This window comes from Ochlerotatus camptorhynchus, unplaced genomic scaffold, assembly GCF_037179485.1.
Source record: "Ochlerotatus camptorhynchus isolate MF236.1 unplaced genomic scaffold, CSIRO-AGI_Acam_v1.1 ptg000286l, whole genome shotgun sequence".
Lineage (NCBI taxonomy): Eukaryota > Metazoa > Arthropoda > Insecta > Diptera > Culicidae > Ochlerotatus > Ochlerotatus camptorhynchus.
The window spans coordinates 1-7,229 of record NW_027040775.1 but is presented as its reverse complement, the minus strand read 5'-3'; positions in this window follow the sequence as shown (position 1 = coordinate 7,229).

The window sequence follows — 7,229 nt, the reverse complement described above, 5'->3', positions numbered from 1 at the left end:
TGCTCTTTCCTTAGATTATGGACCTCACCATAGCACCTGGAACCAATGAACCGTAACTCGAATCGAAATATGCCTTCGTCGTGGAGTATCAAATCAACTTAAACACAATCAAGGTACGGTTCGAGAATGGGCGCCTTATGTCGGCCCAGTTCGACGTGCGCTATCTGGCCACTATTGCGGAAAAGTTCAACGAATCTCATAGCAACACTGTCCGTAACGGATCTATGTTAGTGGATATTCGAGTAAGTTTACTTCTAGATAGATTATTCAGGAAAGAAACGGCAGTCTTATCTGTAGTGACCGAGTTTTGTCACCGAAACACAAACACGTCCATCCGCCCAAAGAATAGTCAACAGAATGACGATTAGTTTGCATTCCCGTCGTTTCATCCTCAGCATTGAGCAGGTGCCAGCCTGCTCTCACAGCAAACGCAAACCTATCTCTATCTCCCTCACTCCCTCATGGATCCGAGCCTGCCTCTCGATATTATCACCTCACAATCGTGTCTTCGAAAGCACGCTCGCCTCCTGACACGCATCATATTCGTGCTTCCGAATGCACGCTCACATTCAAGCAGTCAACCTACTTGTTTATATCGATCAATGTCGACTATACGCTAAATATAAACTACTCAAACCTTGTTTATTGTATATCATATTCGTAACCAATTTAAAAGTTATCTATGAGCAGGTACAAAATAATGGCTTCCTAGATAAGACGTATACTGAATCAACTCATCTAAATCTCTCATATTTGTCCAAGTGACCAACTTCCAATCCTATACACTACATTATCCTCAATGACGAGGAGAGGCAACAGCAGTAAATCAGCCGATACCGAGCAATCCCATCAGACTCTCACCAAACCAGCTGTGAAATCAGTTTAGCCAGCTAGAATGAAATCAAAGTGTTAATAATAAATAATCATTTCTTTCGTACCTAATTCCAATGCATTTCTTCTACATCACGCATTACTGTCAATGACCCTACAGATGCAGGAAAGGTCACAAACGATGAAAACAGCGAACAAACATTACTCGATACCAATCAAACCCAATCTACAATAGGCGAAACCAGCAAAAACACCCAGCACTCCGATGGAAACAATAGCGCACAAGAATCGACGGATAGTGAATCGGATGAATTTCTAACCGTCACCAACAAACAGGCTGTCAACGAAACAAAAACACAACAATGCGAAACGATATGTTACGAACCAGGGTTGCCAGAATGATGAATCAGCAGGAAATGAAAATTCGATGAAAGAAAAAGAAGACGAATTGTCAGTTCCGGACTCACCAGTCAAGACGAGGAGCAAAAATAAGCAGCTAGGAAGAAAGTGAAAAAAAAAATGGATTTGAATTAACTGTATTTTCATATATTATTTTTCAGAGACGAACCAGCCTACGGCTGAAAGTCTCTTTAATAAAGAAATCAAATCAATTCTTCTTGGAGTAATTCATCTTTTCCACTAAATCCAACGGAATCTGCTGAGTTGCTGATTTACAGTTTTCGAGTAGAGTTATTTTGTTGCGAAGGAGGATGAAATAAATAAGGATAAAAAAATGACAGTTGAACCAAGTGTAAAATGTATGGTGCACAACGCACCTCACGCTATTTCAAAACTACCCAAATTTGGGTAGAATCCACCCAGATCTGTAAAAACTAAACCTACTCAAAAATGGGTAAACTATGTTGGGAGTGACAAGTTGACAAATTAACAACGTCGATCGGATTCATGTCGATGTTGTTCATTTGTCAACTTGTAACTCCCAACACAGTTTACTCATTTTTGGGTAGAATCAGTTTTGACCGATCTGGGTGGATTTTACCCAAATTTGAAATAGCGTGCATGGCTGCAGTAGTGCTACACGGTAAGAATTATATATCCATTCATGGGTTAAAATTTCACCCGTTTCGACGGGTAAAATGGTAAAAAGAAACCAAAATCACCTCGATTATACCTACCAAAAAAGTAATCGTCTTCTACAATTGACCACTTTATCAAGCAGTTTTGGCGTGACTTTCTACCAGTGATTTCACAAAACTGGACCAAATAATTTCTACTTTTTATGAAACGCACAAATGATGACTACTTTTCTCGTTGTCTAGATGAAAAAATCTCAAAATAATGTTTTATTTCAAGGATCGAGTGGTAGTAAACTTCATTTTAACTGCTCAAATGAAGTGGTTAATTTACCTACCGTTGTCAATTAGGTTTTGCATCATCGAGGTTAACCTCAATCTGATGACAGTGGTCAGTGGTACTGTTTACGTGAACTTAGTCGATTTTTTCTTAGGTAGATTTTCAGGACAATTTTTCAGATTGCAGTGAGATGTAAACCACACTATTGCAATGTCCACGAGCAACATCCTTTCACCGCGCTGTCACTCGACAATTTGCAAGTCAAAATTCGGAAATTTCAGAAAGTTTTTTTGTTTTTGAAAAAACGACTAAGTGCTTGTAAACAGTACCACGGAACTGTCAAAAAGGTTCAGCCGAATAACACTGAGTTCATTTGTGACGTCACCATACAGTACCTATTACATTTTTTTTGTACTACACAGCAAAAAAAAATGTAATATCGATCAACGTAATTCAAGCTGATGTATGAAATAATTATGTGATAGCAAAAAGCAGATACAATATTACATCAATGGATGTAATTTTGTTCGCAAAATCGATGTATCGTACAATGTAATATTATACAACCGATGGATTGACCTGGTTGCAGCAGTTTCGATGTAATATTCAACAACTTTTTTTCCAATTTTCTTAGTGTTTTTTCGATATTAGTTATAGATTTTTTTTTTTATTTGAATCAGTTTCTTCTGTCATATATTTTATATAGTTTATTTATCAATTCTCGTGAACATAATGATTAACATAGGAGTAATAATCTATAAAAAAATTATTTTTTATAGTTATGATTGTAAGGATTACGGCTTTTCAGTCTAACGGATAATCAAAACGCTACTATGTTTTATGTCCGACGTTTCGGCCTTGGGACTTGGCCTTCTTCAGGGGATCTACAAGTTTTATTTACAATTAATACATTGAACATTTAGCATTGTAACTCTAACATTATTTTTTACACAAAGACTCACATAAAGTTGTACCGTTTTTCGTTCAGCGTCTGAAGCTTCACGATCGGTTGTCATAGCTTTTTTTCTCGGTTCTCTTCCAAGATATCTGCAAACGTTAGAGTTAGTTTTTTGAAAGCTTAAAATACCTACAGCTTTTACCGCATTGGAGAGATAGATGCGTTGGTGGATATTCTGTGTTGTTTTCTTGCTACCTGATTTTTTATATTACCACCTACTATGACACCAAAATGGACTCTGACATACATTGATACATAGTATAATACAGGAGAGCAAAATCGAGAGAGAGATACTATTTCTTATTCACTATTGTTGCTTGGGTATTGGTTTGTAAAAATAGGATAATCGTTGTTGGTGATGGGCTTCATTGGTTGTTGTGATGTTGTGAAACTGGAGATAGGGTTGATACTGGTGGGGCTGCGGTAAAGGGATGTCGTAGTGGAGCTGGTGGAATTGGAGGTGGTGGAGGCGGTGGCGGTGGTGGTGGATGTGGGACATTCGTTTTGGTTTTGTGGCTCGACTTCATTATTGTATGCAGAACTCCTGAATATATAGAACTTATACCTTCAACATCTGTCCTATAGTTTACGGTACGTGGTGTATTGTATATGTGGAAGCATTCTAACATTGGTAATCTTGACGCAATGAAGGATCTGTCCATAATTTTGGCTTGGTCCAGTACAAATCGGTGTTTGTATTTTATACAGTGATCGATTAGTGCTGTTTTGTTGCCTATCTCGATCATTGCTTGATCATTGTATGTGTGACCCGAATTTAGTAGGCCTTCAAGTTTGTTTACATTGGACTTGTGGCCACTTATTCGGGTTTTTAGCTTGTTCGTAGTCATACCTATATAGCATCCCTCACAGTTTCGACAGGGAATGTTGTATATGACGTTATGTTGCAGCAACGGCTCGACTGGATCCTTCACGTTTGTATATAGCATCTTGGCAGTGTGTATATTGCTGTTGGCAATTTTGATCGACGGATAGTCCTCTTGCAGACATCTGATGATGGAATATAGTTATGTTTTAATATTTTTCAATAATTTCATTGTTTATAAAAATGTTATGCCTAATTGTATTTAAACTTTTTGATTGTTTCATCATCAACACAACATTATTTTTCTTTTTTTATGTTCTCAAGACACTAATAGAAGCCCAGACTCGAAAGCAGCTGTCTTTCCTCTGAATGCTGGTGCATTTAATCCCACCTCGACGAATATTTGTATCAGGTTGAAGGACACTTTGGAAATAATATGTAAATAATGAGAAAGAGTTGGTTTTTATACATTAGAGATTAACAAAAAAAAAAAAAAAAAAAAAAACTCAACTCCAGTAGCTTGTGGTTTACAATCCTTGAAACGGATCCGGAAACCGTCGACCGTCGGAATCCTTTCGAGACGATATTTTCGTCTAGTTATTGAAGTACCATAAATATACTTTCCGTTCACTGTTATGAAAAACAACATCGCCATTAAATTGGCGCAACTGAAAAAAAGAAAATAATTTGTTTTAAAATTTAATTTTCCTGATCCGTAGCCCTCAGACTAGGTGAGATAGTTAACTTAGCTCACCGTTGGCCGTCGGATACTCGGATCCAACTTGGTACAACATTCTCTCGGTTTTCCAGTACCAGTTTGAAAACAAAAATGCAACATCAATTTTGTTTTGCACCATCAATTGGTTATTCGATGTGACCGTTCTGGAACAAAGAGGGACCACGATGAGGGAAAAATATAGTAACAGTGAAGACACCAACTATTGACTTTTCTCACACAGATAGAAATCCCCTAGTATCTTTAATGGTGACTGTCAAATAGTATATTAGTAGTATAATAGTATTTGAAAATCTCAATAAAGAGCTTGGATATTTTTGCATGAGGCTGGGAAGTTACCTTGATTTGCCAGAGGGTCAGTTCCCGGTTTTCTGTTTTTTTCAGACCCGATCTTCTAACTTGTATCCTCACACGTCTCAGTTTCCGTTCTCCATTTTCCGTAGCCTATGGCAAAGCGATAACGAAGCTCGCCAAACACCAGATTCTGCATGAAAAGCTTGGGCCGTATAGAGCTACGGTTTAGGACATCCGTCTCGCAGAAGTGTCTTGATGGTGGTAATCCAGGGGTTCCCTCCATCCGAATGCGGTCACATTCTTTGCTAGGGCTTCGTTTCGACGTTTCGTGTGCTCGCTCACGGGGTAGTAACACATCGGATTTTGGGTTCTAGCAAGCGAGGGCGAATCCGTCAGACCTCACTAAACCCTCACCTCCAAAACGTAGGCTACCACTCACCCGTAGCGTGTGGAAAAGCGATTTCGAAGCTCGCCAACCACCAGCACAGAATTCGCTGAATACGCAAAGTACCGAGAATGTCCGTAGCGGAACGAACAAGATATTCTCTTATTTAGAAACCTAAAAATTCAAACAAATAAAATGTTATTTAAACTGTAAATAAATAATGTAAAATTGCAATATACTACCTCCAGGTTCTGACTCTCGACACGTGGTAATTGAAAAATGAACAGGACAGGAAACTGGAAACGCAGTCCAAACGTGTCCCCAGATAAACGGTTACAACGATGATGGTGTCGTCCGTTATTTGGACTGTTTTTTTTAGAGGATTAGCCTTTGTCCGTTATTTGGACTGTTTCTTTTTTTAAGGATTAGCCTCTGTCCGTTATTTGGACTGTTTCTTTTTTTTTTAAGGATTAGCCTCTGTCCGTTATTTGGACTGTTTCTTTTTTTTAAAGGATTAACCTCTGTCCGTTATTTGGACTATTCCTTTTTCTAAGGATTAACCTCTGTCCGTTATTTGGACTGTTTCTTTTTTTTTAAAGGATTAGCCTCTGTCCGTTATTTGGACTGTTTCTTTTTTTTAAGGATTAACCTCTGTCCGTTATTTGGACTAGGGTTACGGTATGTAATGTGGGTCTAGTCCTTTCATTCGGCCTATCACGCAAATAAATAATTAATTAAGGAATATTACACAAAAAATAAGGAAAATATTGATCACTGATGATTGATAAATGTGTACCACACACAAATCAATTTATATCACAACATTTCAATACATTTTCAGCTCTCGTAAGTAATAAAACTGGTTGAGAATATCACTCTGTTCGGAGTTTTTAGCCGCCATGACTTCTAAGGTTAAGATGGGAAGGTTGCACTGACGATCATCAAATGGCCTGATTATGGCATTTATTGAATGGAATTACCTGATAATACACACTAGACGTAAAACTCACAGTTACTGTTTGAATATTTTATGTTTATTTTAATTGTTTAACAACGTTTTCACAAGTAAATCATGGACCCAACTTTAGGGACACATTTCTTTTCTATGTTCCTAACTTTGGCCCATGAAATTCATTTGACAGCATATAGCAATAAGAGTAACGTCAACAATGTGGTTTGCATTTGGATGATAAGGAACGAACAGGAAGGGAGATTTTTTCTGCCAAATCTGTATAATGAACATCACAATGTTTTGATTTAGATATTCTGCGGTCGAAAGACGATAAGCGAAATTTTTAATTTTTAATTTTTAACTTGAGTGATTTAATGTAGTTTTCGTAAAATTTTCTCTAAGAAATGTTTTGAGGAATGAAGAGTATTAAGTTAACAGTGATAGTGATAAAAAAAAATACATAAGAAAACGTTACCAAGAGCGTTTTTTTTGAGAATCAAACAGGATAGGACGAAGTTGCATCCATAAATAGACCCAATTTGGGGACAATAGACCGATATTACATACATTTCCCTGGTGAGTTTTTGTCTTAAAAAAAGTAAGTTTTTCAACTTTTTGCGGTTCCTGATAGCAAACGACATGATAAGCATATCTAAGCATACCATTTAGCAGTAGAATATCGTTTGCAGGTAAATTAATTGATGAGTTATGATTAAAAACGTAATCTATGGCTGCATATTAGACCGAGGTTAGGGACGTATACCCCTATTTCTTTTTTTTTTAAGGATTAACCTCTGTCCGTTATTTGGACTGTTTCTTTTTTTAAAGGATTTGCCTCTGTCCGTTATGTGGACTGTTTCTTTTTTTTTAAGGATTAGCTTCCCTAATAAAAAATAACCATAAACGAACGATAACCCAAATCATCGAATTATTCAA